General features: G+C 43.7%; 1 non-coding gene across 1 annotated transcript; it reads right to left on the bottom strand.

The window, feature by feature from the left end:
- Nucleotides 1-13,647: 13,647 nt before the first annotated feature.
- trnas-aga (transfer RNA serine (anticodon AGA)) lies at nucleotides 13,648-13,729 on the bottom strand. The gene has a single exon. It is a non-coding gene; the product is annotated as a tRNA-Ser (tRNA).
- Nucleotides 13,730-16,886: the final 3,157 nt, after the last annotated feature.

The following is a 16,886-nucleotide window of genomic DNA, read 5'->3' as shown; positions in this document are numbered from 1 at the left end:
TAGCTTATTTTTCCAATCAACGTAGATCCCGTAACGGCAGGATTACATAAATGCCTCCGTGTCCTGCCTGCATTTGAAAAGGCTGTTGTCGCTTCCAGGGACATAGTCGGCTTTGTTGAATTAAACCGACTGGTCCCACATGCAGTATCCTTACTGCTTTCTGAGCAAAGCACAGCACACATGTCGGCTGCACGTTGGCTCACATACAATGCTATGCTATTGGAGACGCCTAACATGACAATAAAGCGATGTAACGTCCTTAATGCTGCTTGTCTTGTCCCCACAGAAGGAGACAGTGACCCACATGATTGTGTCGCTGTAATTAATGACATTTGAAGCCCTAGACCAGACGTGTAGGATTCACCAATTTAGAATCCGGAAACGGCGTTTTATTGTGGATAGGTCAGCATTCAGAAGCAAAGAGATAGGCCAGTGTCTGGTATGTTGTAGCAACTACCCACGAGGTAATCAAAGCGGGACCACTTCCTTCTCATCTGTTAGCGCAAGCAGCAGAGCTGATTGCCTTGATTGAGGCATGTAATTTGGCCGAAGGAAGAACAGTGAATATTTACATCAACAGCAGATATGCATTCCGGGTTGTACATAATTTTGGATCCCTGTGGAAAAACAAGGGCTTCTTGACCTCCACTGGAAAGCCAATCACATAAAATGGCCTGATCTCTGACCTCCTGAAAGCAGTCCGATTGCCTAAATCAATCACTGTATGTACATGTGAAGCCCACAGGAAACAATATGATTCAATTTCTCAAGGCAATGAAAATGTAGACTGAGCGGCAAGGACGGCAGCCAATCAGCCGCCAAGTGATGAGTTTGACATGTGTATGTCAAATATTTGTAATCCAAAGCAGGCTTATGGGAGTTACAGTCTCAGGCTACATCGAAGGAGAAGCGTGAATGGACAAGGGCAGGGTGCAGAATGAGGGAATGGGTGTGGTGTGGCCCCAGTGGGAAACCCTGTCTACCTCGATCTTTATTCCCTTTCTATGCCAAAATAACACACGGTAAGGACCATGTGTCAAAAGTGGGGATGTACGGCAATATTTCAGCACGCTGGTACAGAAAGGGATTTACTCATTACTCATAAAAAATAATGTGAATAATGTGTTAGCTGTGCCACTAATAATGTGGGGAGGGGAATACAAATGAATCAGGCAGAACACCCCCAATCCCAAAGACCCATGAAACATTTAAGATGGATTTTATTGAACTAACACCCAGCGAAGGTATAAGGCATTGTCTGGTAATAGTTGATGTTTTCCCAAGGGGTGGAAGTGCTCGCACGTCTAAACAGGATGCCAGTGCAGTAACCAAGGCTTTGCTAACTGAAAAAAATTCTGTGATGGGGCATCCTGAAAGGCTAAGCAGCGACAATAGAAAGCCATTTATAAATATTGCCCTACAGCAGATCAGTGATTACTTGGGAATAAAGGTGAGGCAACATTGTGCCTACCACCCAGCGAGCGGTGGGGCAGTGGAAAGAGAGAACACGATCCTTAAAAATAAATTGGCAAAATGTTGTGAGGAACTAGAGGTGACATGGACAAAGGCATTTCCAATTGTGCTAATGTATATGAAGGAGAGGAAGAGTAAATATTAGGACGTTTGAGATTTTGTTTGGAAGGTGGCCCAATACAGGAACTGGCCAAGAACGATTGTAAAACAGATAACAGACCACTGTGAGGACGAGATATTATGTGACAGTATACTCTCCACACTTCTGTCTCAAATACAGAATCAAAAGAAGGGCAGCACTACCCCAATCAGCAGAAGGGAAGATGCACAATCTAGAACCTGAAGACTGGATAGTGGTGAAAGACTTCAGGAGCAAAGTCAAGAAGGCGACTACCTGGCTGGGACCGTTCCAAGGGCTCCCTACAACAAAGACAGCTGTTAAGATTGCCGAAAGAGCCATGTTGATACACGCCAGCCGTTGCAAACGTGTAGCTGAACTTGAGGAGACGTCGGACCACACCGGATCCAAAAAAGTGTAAGTAATGATTAGAAGACTCATAGAAATATGGGGCTGCATGGCAGGACGAATCGTGAAGGCAGGGGTGTCTGGGATACAACAGCAGACGGTAATCTTAACCAAGGATGTTAAGTTGACCTTTATATGCCACCCATGCCCGTTTGGTAACCAGGACGACTATAAATAAGGCAATAAATATTTACGCAGAGATCCTTGTGTACCCAGTTACTGGCACTGAGTAGTATCCATCACGGCTACAGGTACACCTGACACGGGATATCGGCTTCCTGTTATCAAAGAAGGAGGTGCCATGGCAAGGGTAATAATAAACAAGATTCAGAAGAGTGATGAGGAAGCCTGGTGGTGTGGAATAGATAGACCCTTCTCCGATATCTATAGACAGGTGAATATAGTGGTACAGCCTCGCACCCTACCACCCGAGATGCAGTGCAGAAGGTCCTCCAAGAAATAGTAGCTCCTGGACTCGAAAAGATGAATGTCCAATGACCGCACTGCAGATGGGCGGAAAGGCCTTTTCCAAGCTGACAGAAATGGACGATAGAAATAAACTGAATGTGCAGCTAAAATGATCACAAATGAAAAAAGTAAAAGTGGGTTCATTGAGAAAACTTACAGCGCCATATTTCACATTCCATGGAAGTTTACTCCTAAGGACTCAGTGGTCTCACTGCTGTTGCAATGGGGGATTTCCTCTGACCGTTTATGTTGTTGACAACCTTCCCAAAGCAGGGAATTTGTATGGAACTGGCCATTAATCCAGTATTGTCACAAACAGGATTCAGACTCGCATAAAACAAAGAAATGTGAATCCTGGAAATCTGAATCAACAACAGGAATTGACAGAGAAACTCTGCAGGCCTGACAGCATCTGTGGAGACAAAGAGATTTAATGTTTCATATCATAGATTCAGGCTACTTATGCCTTTTATTGGTTTATTGCCTGGGTAATTGTCAATTTCACTTCGCTAAACAGCATACATACCAGAATCTCTCATTAGCTGACAGACATCATTCTTTTATCGGCTGTAATGCTGTTGCTGTTGCCCTGAGTTGGTGAAAGGCTGGTCTTCATTACCTTTTTCCTCTCCTTTATGTCGATGAGCAGCCATGGTGAATGGAGAATTTCTGTTTGTGTCCCTTTGTCTCTCTGTACCATCTCACTCTCTTCTACATTCTCCCACTCTCTGTCTGTCAATATCCCTCATTTTTCATTTCTACTCTTGGAAAAGTGTTAAAATCGGAGGCTGTTCCGTGGCTTTCTCCGCAGCCCCCCCCCCCCCCCCCCCCCCCCCCCCCACCCCGGCCAGAGTGTGTAGAACTGGGCTCACAGTCTCCAAGTAATGTCTGTGTTACTTAGGTCTGAGATCAGGTGACATTTGGTCACTTATAACGTTATGAGCTTTTACAATTCTAAATAGTATTCATAATAGACCAGAGAAAAAGCAGTTTCACTCCAATTATAGGATTTCTATGATGCCATTGCCGTTTGCCAAAAATCAATGAATGGTGACAGCAGACAGTGAGAGCCAGTATCTCATTGAATGCGTTATTACTAAAACATTGTCCTGCAAGTCTGCAGTGTCTCCTGCGTCTCTTCATTATTCCCAAAAAACTTGAAAAGATGGAAAGAGAATAATAGTAGAAGAGATAGACAAATCCTTGTCGAACAGAGTAAAAAGAACTCTGCGTTGAATTAGCAGGATAGAACATGGACTAATGGGTCCACATCAGGAGGTAGGGCTTAGGAGCACGAAATAATAACGGTCTGAGCTAAAACACAAGAAGCATGCTGAGCCGTCACTTTCGGGATATTGGATAAACAATACGGCTTTTACAAGAAGTTTAAACAATGAACTTACAATGTACAGAACATTCGACAGCATTTGACACCATTAACGTCTGGTTATTACCATATGCTTTAACTGACGAAACCACAGACACGGTTCTTTAAATCAATAAGTGCATTTAATGAAGTATTTGATCACAGTTAATCGGACCACCTTTCTGTAATAAAGCTGCTCGATGAGAATTTATATCAACGTCCGTTTGTGCAGGAAAGAAGTTCACAGCTGGTGACTGTCCACTGAAAATGTACAGGAAGAGGCAATCTCTTCTTGCTTTGATTTCAAACTGATGCCTTCACCTCTTTAACCTGACCGGATAAACAGTATGCGTTCATCCTCTCGGGGCCGATTTACCGCCTGAATATGCACAGAGGGAAACTCATACCAAGAGACCAGGGTAATTGTGGTGAATTTACCAGGAGTGGTGTGTGAGTTGTTGTTAACAGTGGGCAGTAAGGGCTAAACCATTAGCACTGACATTGATCCTTGTACCAACAGCTCCTCATTCACTTTCTGCCTCATTCATCTCAGTCATCATTGATTTTCAGTTTATCCTACTTTCCCTTCGAAACTTTACTTTTGTTCCCGACCACTTTCGGATGTCTACTTGGAAACTGTAGTTTTTTCAAACGAAATTCTGGAGAATGCACGTCACTCTTTGGGATAGGCTTCACTGCCCAACCATAATTACTCAAGAGATTGAGATGGTAAGTTACTTTACTTCATCATCGAAGTGCTCAACACAGTGATATAGCCATGATGTCGATAGGGAGGCAGTTCCAAGAATTAGACATAGCGACATTGAATGAACAGCGAGATAGTTTCAGCTCAGAAGGGCGAGATCCTTAGAGGGGATTTGTAGTGACAATTTATTCGGTGTATGTGCTGCCATGGCTGCCAGAGGATGTGGTGGAGGCTCGTACACTTTGAACATTTAAGAGGAATTTGTAATTGTATATGAGTAGGAAGGTTTTGGAGGGATATGGGCCGTGTGCTGGCAAGAGGGACCAAATTGGGTTGCGTTTTCCGGTCAGCATGGACAGGTTTGAACGAAGGGTCTGTTTCCCTGCATTACATCTCTATGAATCTATGATTCCAGTTGGATGCAATCAATCACTGGTTTCCTTCTGGCAGAACCGGGTCTGTGCTCTCTGTTGAAGCAGAAAATGGTTTTCATTCAGATTAGCCACAAGAAGAGAAATAAATCTTCATTTCCTGATTTGGAATTTTATCCAGGCCTGGGCGATTCAAACCCAGAGTCTGAAGCAGGGACTCCACTGAAGTTGACAATAACCCTTTCGAACTAACCTGTACAAACTCTTGTGCCTATCGTTCTTTGTCCCCAAATTTTGAAGCATCGGTCATTGCCGTGGGTGGTGAAGCAGCTAACTACTGCCTCGCAGAAAAACCGTGGGGTCAGAGACCCGATCGATCTGTCATGCAGCGAGGATTGCATTGCTCAGAACAGACGTGTTTGCTGTGTGGGACTGAAATTGAGCTCGATCTCACACAGATACGGTGTAACAGCTGCCAGCAAATGTGAAGATGGTTCAGACTGTTTCATTCGCACTCTGGGAAAAATACTGGATCCTAAGGTCAGGGGATATAAGTGTCACAGATAGAAGGCTGAAAATTGGTTTGGGAACCGTATAAGTCATGACCGAATGGCGGGCAGACCAGATGGGCTGAAAGCTCTAACTGTCCTCCGATGCCTTCTGGTCTCTGACCGTCCAGTATCTAAGGAAATAGAAACAGAGTTAATCGTGCATTTCGAAGTCCTCCTCCCATAACTCGGTGAGGTGAGAGATGGAACAGTTCTGCTATTAAATTTTGAGACTGGGAGAATGTTTGGAGATGGAGTAATAAAAGAGAAACTCAGTATAAAGTTGAGAGTCAGGAGATATTCAATAAAATAGGTAGACGGAAATGGACATGGAGTAATAAGTGTCAATGGTCTTGAAGACTTAACTCGGTTTTCCATTCCAAGATTCTACCAGACCTGCTGAGATTTTCCTGCAATTTCTTTTGTTGGTACTGAAACAGAAGGGAAAAGTCTGATCCTGTACCAATCAGCTATGTCTGCTCTGTGGACGTTTGAATTCCCTATTCGAACAAATCACTTCCGACCCACACGGAAACCTCACTATCCTGCATCACCCCCACAATAAGCTGTTCATTACGTAAGCACATACGGGTACACAACTGCATCATTTACCGAGTGAAGTCGGAGAATTACAGGGAGAGTTCCATTCGGTTTCCATCAGAGCATTCTCATTCAGTTAATTCTATTGTAGCACCATTTGACATGCAGCTGTCACTGTCATGTGGCCATTCGCATTCCACGTCTCAGGACATTTTGTTTGGGGCACGTTTGGAATGGAACCTCACGTTTTGGAAGGGACATCATTTATAGCATATTCGGCTGAACTGATAACCTTGTCTCTTGCACCTGCGGTACAGTGGAGACAGTTTTCACTCAGAAACCAAGAGATGATCAAAAACAGAGGAAAAAAATGTGTCAACAAAACCTGCCTCAGCGAGCGAATTCGCTTTTGCAACATTACTAGAGAGCAGCAAACCTATTAACAAACAACAGCGCCCTGCGTGGGTCCGACCCCACACCATTGAGATTAAAGGTCTCAAGCTCTACCGACTGAGCGTACCAGGGCAGGATTGGTGTTCGTTAATTTATCATTTCATATTGACTTAATTCAGCTGACACGGCAATTTTCAAAAATCTCGTTCGTTCCTCCCCATTGCAAATAACATTATCCAAGTCGTTCAATTCTCAGATTTATTCCTTCAGACCATTACAATCCATTTAGGCCTTGCCCCGGGATTTACTATTCTCTGTTAATATTTTCATATTTTGACCCTGATCCTTAGGTCGCCAAAGTGATTCCCAGACACTCTGGCAGACTGCAAATCAATCGGGAAAATACCTCAGGAAACCAAATCATTTCTGATTAGAGTGGAGGGAATCCCACCCGCTGAAGAGACAGAGTCCTCACAATAAACACTTTCTTTGTTCTACCTGCCTACAAAGTTTACCAGTTCTAATATTCGAGAAAGGAATTCTGATTATAAAATGTTTTTAAAACAGGAACAATCTTCTGAAGCCATTTCCAATTTGAATTAGAAAGTTTTACCCTTTCACACGGTAACAGCCGTTCCTGAGGAAGGAGTTTCCATGAGCTGTGTCCAGGGCTGGGCAGGAAGCCACTGATTGAAACTGCAGTGGCCCCTTTCTGTTGGCAGCAGGGGCTTGTAGAGAGTGGGGTCACATTTTGCTGCACGTGACCGTCTCACTCATTGCGGACTCAGGGTCAATCATGGATGAGTTCTCGTGGTTGTATTGTCAGTACATGGTCGATCTCAATACTTGATGTGAAATATTTGAGGCTCTGTGCTCTGTTTGGGCTTGGACAACCAACATTTCAGCAAAATGCTCTGATCATTTGAGACACAGCAACTGGCAGCAAAGTTGTGCATGTACACATCCAAACGCACAGTGATCGAGAGGATGTGGACAGTAGTAGTTCTCATTATTTTAAGAATCAGTTGCTCATGTTCCCGTGTTTATCGCAGAGAGGGTGAGAGACCCGAGGAGTAACAAACACCCCCACAAAGCAATATCAGGACCTGTGTAGTTCTGTCATAATAAGCTGCCTGCAGCGGTTCTATTGCAAAGTTGGGTTTCAAACCCACGACGCAATAGAGACTGGATTCTAAACCCAGCACATTACACCACTCTGGATTAGTGGTGCTGGAAGAGCACAGCAGTTCAGGCAGCATCTGGTGAGCAGTAAAAATCGACGTTTCAGGCAAAAGCCCTTCATACAGGGTTTCGCCCGAAACGTCGTTTTTACTGGTCCTCGGATGCTGCCTGTACTGCTGCGCTCTTCAGCACCACTAATCCTGAATCTGGTCTCCAGCATCTGCATTCATTGTTTTTACCAACATGAAACCACTCGGCGACGCTCTCTGACGATAACTAATCACCAAACTTGTCAAGGCTAATGTTTCAGCATCGCTTCACTTCAGGCAATTTCCCCTGGCACTTTCTATGAATACCTTAGCATAATTTTAAAAAAAAATATTTACAACGATTTGAAAGGTTTGCACGGTGTGGACATTATTGAGAAGCTGAATATTCTTCGACAGTTTTCCCCGGAGCTTCAGGCCTGAGGGATGTCCTTGGAAAAGTTTACAAAATTATGAGGTAGACGAGCAGAGAACATCGTCAATCTACACTTTTTCAGAAGTCACGTGAGTTTAAAGTGAGATAGCATAGGATTAATGTGAGAGCAGTACAATTTGAAAGGGATGTGAGCGACACTTGTTTTTAATACAGACATTTTTGTGCGTGTGGAATAAATTGCCACATTTAGTGGCAGAGTTTGGTGCACTCACAACACTTCAAATGCATCTAAATGGGTATGCAGACAGGAATTGTTCGGAGAGATAAGGGACAAATATTGGCAAATATGTTTAGATTCGTTCCGGTCATCTGTTCAACAGGTGCAAGGTGGATCGGAAGGTTTGCTTCTGTGCTCGGCAGTTCTGTGACACTCCAGTACCTGACAACAGTTTGAATAGACCACTTGCAAAAACGCATGCTGTTTGTTACTAAGTCAGCGTGTTTGAATTTTATTTTTTTCATGAGGCATAATGTTTTGAAATGACACAGAGAGGAATGTTTTCCAGACATTTACAGACAATGGCCATTCTCCTTGATACATTCTCAAGTTCTCCATCAAATAATTTCGTTGACTAAAAAAGAACCTCACAAATCGTGTTAATCCCTCAACTCTCCAGTGAATCCAAAAACTGACAGCTCTTAACGTGGACCAGGTGCAAAACTCAAAAGGCAGAGTCATTATCAGACAGGCAAACTCATTACTTCTGTCTGTGGGGCAGTGCGAGTCGTGTATGTCAAGAACTGCTCGCACAAATAACACCGAAGCAATTCCAAACGGAGCTTCCTGACATTCCGGAGATTTAGTGCATTGCCAAGTAACAGAAAGAGTTCAAGTAACATTAAACAAAACAGAAAAATGTACCATGCAACGTGAATATTAGCATATATATTCTCGATTAAATTAGGTCAACAATGCGCTGGTGCCTCCATCTGATCGAGCGAGCCAACCTGCAGCTTCCCTCACCAGGACAGTAATGAAGGAAATGAGAGAAATATAACAAAGTTTCACGTTGCGATTGCCCACCTTTTAGCCACACCAACAAAAAACGAGGGAGCATATTCAGTGCAGGATCTGGCTTCACAACAGCGGTGAAATAACGACGTCCACTCACTTTCAGGGAAAACTGTAAACAACTCACACTGTCCAGAATATGAATACACAGCGCAGGCTGTTTAGTTCCCATATTCTACTGCTGTCCTGACATTCATACGATAATGTACCTTTCAAAGAGAGCGTTTGTAGCTGTGGAATGACAGTGGCAGCTGTTTCTCCTCGCTCTTACTGCCGCCCTTGGTCGTGTAGGGGCTGCGATTCTCATATTACACGCGGTAGTTCAGTGTGCAATTCTCTGTTGTTGAAAAGTGGAGTGTTTTGGAGCAGAAAGATGTGAAGTTCGGATGCTTCTGGAGTTCTTGTTGAAAGGTTTGGTGACGCTAGGAAGATGGTTTGCAGACTTTTCCTCCCTTTCTGGGTGACATTCTCAGCGCTGCAGAGGTTCCTGTGAAGCGCTGCTCTCATGTTTTGGTACGAATTCATTTGGTTTCATTCCCGCTGCTTCCGTTTGTTGGGATTGCAGATTGGGTCCAACGGATGGAATCTGTGGATGAGTGCCCTGCTTCAAGGAATTGTCTGGCTATCTTCTGCTTGCCCTGTCCTATTATTGTTGTGCTATTCTAGTCGAATGTGTGGCCCTTGCCGTTTGTACGTAATGCTACTCGGGACTGCTGGACTGACGCCCACACAAATTCTTTGCCAAGAACCAATATCCACCCACCTTCATTCGCAACTGCATGGCACACAAAGTTCGCAACGACGATTTGCTATGAGGTAATTTTTAAATCATGCTTCCCTGTGATAAAAGCAAATTCTGGAAAACGATATCCAGACTCCTCCGAACGCTCGGACTTATGACAGCACAGAAACCGAGAGCCCCACTCAGACAACAACTCATGAGGAACCAAGGCCCAATACCCATCATGTGCAGGTCAAACGTGGTTGACGAGATTCCACGCAGGGACTGCACGAAACACGACATAGGAGAAAGAGGCTGACAACTAGAGAGCTGCATTCATAATTTCACCTGGACTGTAAACGCCTTGGACAGCTGTTCCTTGCAGTTATGCACAGAATATTGAATATCTCTGATTCCAGGGCTTGGAATTCGGATGATATGACCGTCTGCAGCACTGGTTACTTCCTTATGTGAGGTAACACCTGATGGAACACATGTCACACTCTATTGCTCATTGAGAAATACATCCAAAATAGGAGCTTAGAGCAGCATTTCTGTTGTCCTTCTGGTGCTGTCCCTGACATGCCCTGTGGCACTGCACTTATTCTGTGTTTCCTGAGGGTTCGGCACATGCTTCCACGATCGTATTATGGGCAGTAATCTGCATTTTCGGTTCAATAACGGGTGTGTGAAGCGGAGGTCCACCATTCTCTATTGTATTCTTCTCTTCTTATGCACAACTGCAATACAGTAAAGGATCAATTAATCTTGAAAGGTGATATACAGAGGCGTGTGAAATACCGAAGTTTTTATGACATTTATGCAATATTTAGAGATTACCTTGATTCAGGAAATAAGGATGTAAAGTCTGTTTGGCTGGAGTTGAGGAACAGTGAGGAATGAACTCACAAGCATGTGTCGTTTACAAGCCCACTCGCAGTAACCACAAAGCAAAATAAATCGTACAAGGGGAAGAAATGCGTGTGAGTGACAAAAATGGCAATAGTCGTGCGTGATCTTAACTTCCCATCTAAAACTTTTGGTTCCATTGTAAAAACGTTTGGAGAACCAAAATCAAAAAAATCCCACATGTCCCATAAAACATCACGAGGGATATCTAGGTAATTGATTACTCTACTGGTGACTTAATTTTCCTATTTTCTTGGAAACCATCTCTTTAATTGTGAGCATCAGAAAAGCCTTTTTTTTGCCAGCAAGAAATAAATATGTGATTAAGCTTTGTTCGTTTCATGTATAAGAACACTGAGACTCCTCTGCACCGCACTTCTTTTACATTTCTATCGATTTTAACACTAGTGTGTCTTTTGATTCTTCCCAACAAAGTATATGACCTCGCATTCCCTACATGAAACTGCATCTGCCAAGAATACTCCAATTATTGGAGGGAATCCTGAGGAACAGAATGTACATGTATTTGGAAAGGCAAGGGCTGATTCGGGATTGTTAACATGGCTTTGTGCGTGGGAAATCTTGTCTCACAAACTTGATTGAGTTTTTTGAAGAAGTAACAACGAGGATTGATGAGGGCAGAGCAGTAGATTTGATCTATATGGACTTCAGTAAGGCGTTCAATAATGTTCCCCATGGGAGACTGATTGGCAAGGTTAGATCTCATGTAACAGCAGTGGACGTAACACCGACCCTTGTGGTATGCCGCCAAGACCTGGACACCAAGAAGAACATGTTCCAACAACTACAACACCGTTTTCTATTGGCAAGCCAATTACTGATCAAAGCTGCAATCTCTCCCACAGTTCCATTCCTCCACATTTTGTATCATAGCCTATTGTGGGGAAACCTATCGAACAACTTGCTGAAACCCATATACACCACATCAACCGGGTTACTGTCATCTAACTGTTTGGTCACTTTGTCAAAAATGTCAATAATATTCGTTAGGCAAGGCCTACCCTTCAAAAAACCGTGCTGACTGTCCCTGATAAGATTATTCTTTTCGAGATGGTTATAAATCCTATCTATAATAACCTTTTCCAACACGTTTCCAAAAACTGCAGTGAGACTCACTGGTCTGTAATTACCAGGGGTGTCTCTACTAAACTTTTTGATCAAGGGAAAAACATAAGCTATGCTCTATTCCACAGGCACTATTCCTCTAGACAACGATGATTTGACGATCAATTCCAAAGGCTAATCAATCTCTTCCCTTGCTTCCCAGGGGATCCGAGGACCGATCCCATCCGGCCCAGGGGACTTGTCTGGTTTCACACTCTTCAGTAATTCTATCACCTAATCCTTGTGAACCTCAGAATCTACTACACTAGACGCAAGTATCTATGTAACGTCGTAGCCAACATTTACATTTTCTATTGCGAACACTGTCGAAAAATATTTATTTAGTGCTTCCTCTATCTCCTCTGAATCCACACAAAACTTCCCAATATTATCCTTGATTGTCCCAAATTTAACTCTCGTCATACTTTAATTGCTGACATACCAATGGAAAGCCTGAGGGGTAACCCTGATCCTATCTGCCAACAACGTCTCATGTCTTCTTCAGCTCTTCTCAGCTCTCTTTTTAGGTTTTTCCAGATATTGGTAGAAGCCTCGAGCGCTCTAACTGAGTTTTCACGTTTTGTCCTAACATAAGACTTCTTGTTCTTCTTGACCAGGGATTCCACTTCCTTAGTAAACCACGACTCACGCGTTCTATATCTTCCTCCCTGCCTGACAGGTACATGCTTATCTAGGACACACAGGAGCTTTTCCTTGAATAAGCTCCACATTTTTAATGTGCTCACCCCCGACAGTTTCCTACCCCACTCTACGCTTCCTAAATCTTACCTCTTTGCATCGTAATTTCCCTTCCACCAGCTGGAACTCTTGCTCCGTGGAGTACACCTATCCCTTTCCATCACGAAAGTAAACCTGAGAGAATTGTGATCGCTGTCTCCACAATGCTCACCTACTTCCAAATCTAAAACCTGGCCAGGCTCGTTACACAGTACTAATTCCAAAGTGGCTTCTTCCCTTGAAAGCGTGTCTACGTACTGTGTCAGGAAGCCCTCCCGCACACACTGGACAAAAACTGACCCATCTATTTTAATCCTACTGTAGTGATCTCAGTCAATATTTGGACATTGTCTTGAGTGTTCCAGAGTTTTTCATTGTCCCACAGTCCAGATGAAGTTTGTATTCCTCACGTACGGGAGCGAGAATTCTTTCAATGTCTCAGATCAGTTCCTGTGCCTTGGACATCAGAGTCAATGTCCCTTCCTCTACTCGGACTGACAATTTACACTTCTTCAATCTCCTATGATTCCATTTCCCAAAGAGTTTCTCAAGATTTGCAAAGCTGGAGCCTAAATTATATGGTTTGCTTCCTAAACATTTTTCGAACTGCCAACTGACAGTATTTTCACAGTATCTCTTCACAATCCTCTGGCTTGCACCATGTTCAGGGATGAAAAGTCCTATTTGGTGGAGAGAGTTCCTAGGCTGGTGAGTTTCACTTTGGAACAAAGATGGTTAAGTGGCAATTTCCTGCGGTTGTTTGTAATGATGGGAGAGGGAGCAGTGGGGAATGAGCACTCTGACGAACAGGAGAAAGTGTTGCCAATGAGCAGAGTCAGAGAACAGAGGACAAGGGATTAAAGGAATCTAATGAAAAGCAGCACTTCTGCTCAGGGCGTTCAATAACAACTGCAGAAACCCGATGTGTCGAGCAGTGTATCTGGAAAGAGAAACAGAGATAATCTTTTAAATGTGGAGCATTTCTGATGAAGAACTCGAGTTTCTCAAGTCTAATCAAATTACAGGCCTGGTTTGCGAAACAGGCTTTCTGAACTTTGAATTGTTCCAGCAGGAAAGCATTCATAATGTAGTCAGCAGGACTCGAACCTACGTGGGGAAACCCCAAAGGATTTCTAATCCATCGCCTTAACCACTCGGCCATGACTACAGACAATGCCGCACCCTGAGCACTGACCAAATCAGCCGTGATCTCATTGAAAGCTGCCGCTGACTTGAGTTAAATGTTTCCATCTCCATTCATCCCTTTGCTGTCATTTGTAAGGTGCGAGACACCAATGTAAAAGAAGAAAAGCACAAAGTTAGGAAAAGATATTTGCAGCCAAATTGAGTCAAAATTATTTATTGAAAGGAAAATCACACTTGGCAATTTGCTAGATCTCTTTGCGAACATGACCAGCAGAGGTAATCAAGGGAGCTATTGATCTGAGTATTCTTGGACATGAAACAAACAAAGGTTAGTGACAGATTCATTTCGTTTTTAAGCGAACGAAATGGTCATTCCTGATGGTTACAATGAAAGAGATGGTTCCCAATAAAAGACAGAGATTAAGTCGCTTGTAGATATACTTCAATGTGATACGATTCACTTTCAGCCCCTAATTACCCCAGAGATGGAGGGGGTGAGTTACTTTTCTTCACTCTCCAATTCCACAGCATAGAGGTCCAGACATGAAACCGCTAGAGATGGAGTTCTTGAATTGGGAACCAGCGACACTGAAAGAACTCGGCAAAAGTGAGGACTGCAGATGCTGGAAACCTGATTTTAGATCAGAAAATTCTGGAAAAGCACAGCAGCATCCGAGGAGCAGGAAAGTCGATGTTTCTGTTGCCAGTCTTTCTGCGTTCCGCAAACAATTTTCGTTTTTGGCTCAGATTTCCAGCAACTGCAGCTATTTGTATTATGTTAACATTCATAATGTTTTGGACAAAACCAATGACCTGCTAGCATCGGAAAATCGGCAGAAGTACTGGTACACCGATATGTTAGCTGAACAATACAACCATTCCATGAGCGGGAATATGATCCGGGCCACGGTGCTGAGAGTACCGAATCTTCACAAGTAAATATCAAGACAAGGCGATAGATACTATCGTATTTAGTGTAAATAAAACACCTTTTATGATCATTTTCGTTGCAGATTATTTTCAACTTGTCTTCGTAGATTTACAAAGTGGCAAAAGGCCATTCCGCCTGTGTGCATTGCGGCTAATCAGAGAGCCATCTATTCCAGTCGCAGTTTCCAACTTTGGCCTAAAGTCTCGTGTGTTCTAATGTTGCCAGGGCAAATGGCAATGACTTTATCCTGTGTTCTTAAATGGCAAAATAATGGGGCAGATGTATGACACTTGCACAACGACTTGTAACTCTTTGGAGGAACTCAGGCTCATTTTCACCCACAAAGGGAGACACACAGAAAGGTCCCCCCAAACCGACAGAGGGCTCGGTTGTGGTGAGCTGGAATTTGAAATGGACAATAGGACGAATGCAAGTTTTAAACGCGGAAGCACATAAGCAACGCCCCGGCAGGACTTCACAGGGGAGTGCCAACGTGGGGCACAGTTAAAGAGAGACATTGCCCGTGAGCCAGATAGGACTCGAACCTACAATTTTCTGATACGAAGTCAGACACGTTATCCATTACGCCACTGGCCCAACAGACACGCTCCCCACTGGCAGAATGCCGATATGTAATGCCATGGACGTTCACGGAATCAGAATTCAAAAGGTGAACAAGCAGCGAAGATAATCACCAACACTGCTTCACTTCGAAGTTTCCAATTTGTGAAGCAGTGCCTTTCACTGGCAAAGGAGAAACATTTGTCCTCAGCTGCCTGCTTCAGGGTCGCCTCCTTCTCTGCTGGAAGTGTCCATCGTTTTATTCACAGTCCCGACGCGATGTCATGATCCACTCCAGTGAAAGCGTGTCATGGTGCCGTCTAAGCAAGACCCTGCCGAAACTCAGCGAGAGACATCTGGTCATTTCGAGCTCAGGTTGTGGAATTAGACGAACTGCGTGACACCTTTTATTGGCGCCGCCACTTCACTGCAAATTAGCGGCTCAAAACGAGCCGACGTTAGCATCAGCTTGATTTGTAACTTCCTGCAGTGCATTTGCTAAACAACATCAGATAGATCCCATCCGGTCTAGCTGACTTATCTATTTTCACACTCTGCAGTATTTCAAATATCTCTTCCTTGTGAACCTCAATCTCTTCTAGTCTAGACGCAAGTATCTCTGTATCTTCCTCGCCAACATTTTCATTATCTATAGCGAACTCTGTCGAAAAATATTTATTTAGTGCTTCCTCTATCTCCACTGACTCCAAACACGACTTCCCACGATGATCCTTGATTGTCCCAAATTTAACTCTCGTCATTCTTTTATTCCTGACATACCTATGGAAAGCCTTAGCGTTAACCCTGATCCTATCTGCCAACAACTTCTCATGTCTCCTCCTGGCTCTTCTCAGCTCTCTTTTTAGGTCTTTCCTGATATCGTTGGAACCCTCGAGCGCTCTAACTGAGTTTTCACGTTTTGTCATAACATAAGACTTCTTGTTCTTCTTGACCAGGGATTCCACTTCCTTAGTAAACCACGACTCATGCGTTCTATATCTTCCTCCCTGCCTGACAGGTACATACAAATCTAGGACACACAGGAGCTTTTCCTTAAATAAGCTCCACATTTTAATGTGCTCACCCTCTGCAGTTTCCTAACCCATTCTACGTTTCCTAAATCTTACCTCATTGCATCGTGATTTCCCTTCCACCAGTTGAAACTCTTGCTCCGTGGAGGGGACCTATCCCTTTCCATCACGAAAGTAAACCTGAGAGAATTGTGATCGCTGTCTCCACAGTGCTCACCTACTTCCAAATCTAAAACCTGGCCAGGCTCGTTACACAGTACTAAATCCAAAGTGGCTTCTTCCCTTGAAGGCATGTCTACATACTGTGTCAGGAAGCCCTCCCGCACACACTGGACAAAAACTGACACATCTATAGTACTCGTACTGTAGTGATCTCAGTCAATACTTGGATATTGTCTTGAGTGTTCCAGAGTTTTTCATTGTCCCACAGTCCAGATGAAGTTTGTATTCGTCACGTACGGGAGCGAGAATTCTTTCAGTGTCTCAGATCAGTTCCTGTGTCGAGAACATCAGAGTCAATGTCCCTTCCTCTTCTCGGACTGACAATTTACACTTCTTCAATCTCCTCTGATTCCATTTCCCAAAGAGTTTCTCAAGATTTCCAAAGCTGGAGCCTAAATTATATGGTTTGCTTCCTAAACATTTTTCCAGCTGCC

Source organism: Chiloscyllium punctatum, chromosome 30 (genome assembly GCF_047496795.1).
Source record: "Chiloscyllium punctatum isolate Juve2018m chromosome 30, sChiPun1.3, whole genome shotgun sequence".
In the NCBI taxonomy this organism is placed as follows: Eukaryota; Metazoa; Chordata; class Chondrichthyes; order Orectolobiformes; family Hemiscylliidae; genus Chiloscyllium; species Chiloscyllium punctatum.
Note: the sequence above shows the minus strand (reverse complement) of the source record. Positions and strands in the feature narration are given on the sequence as shown.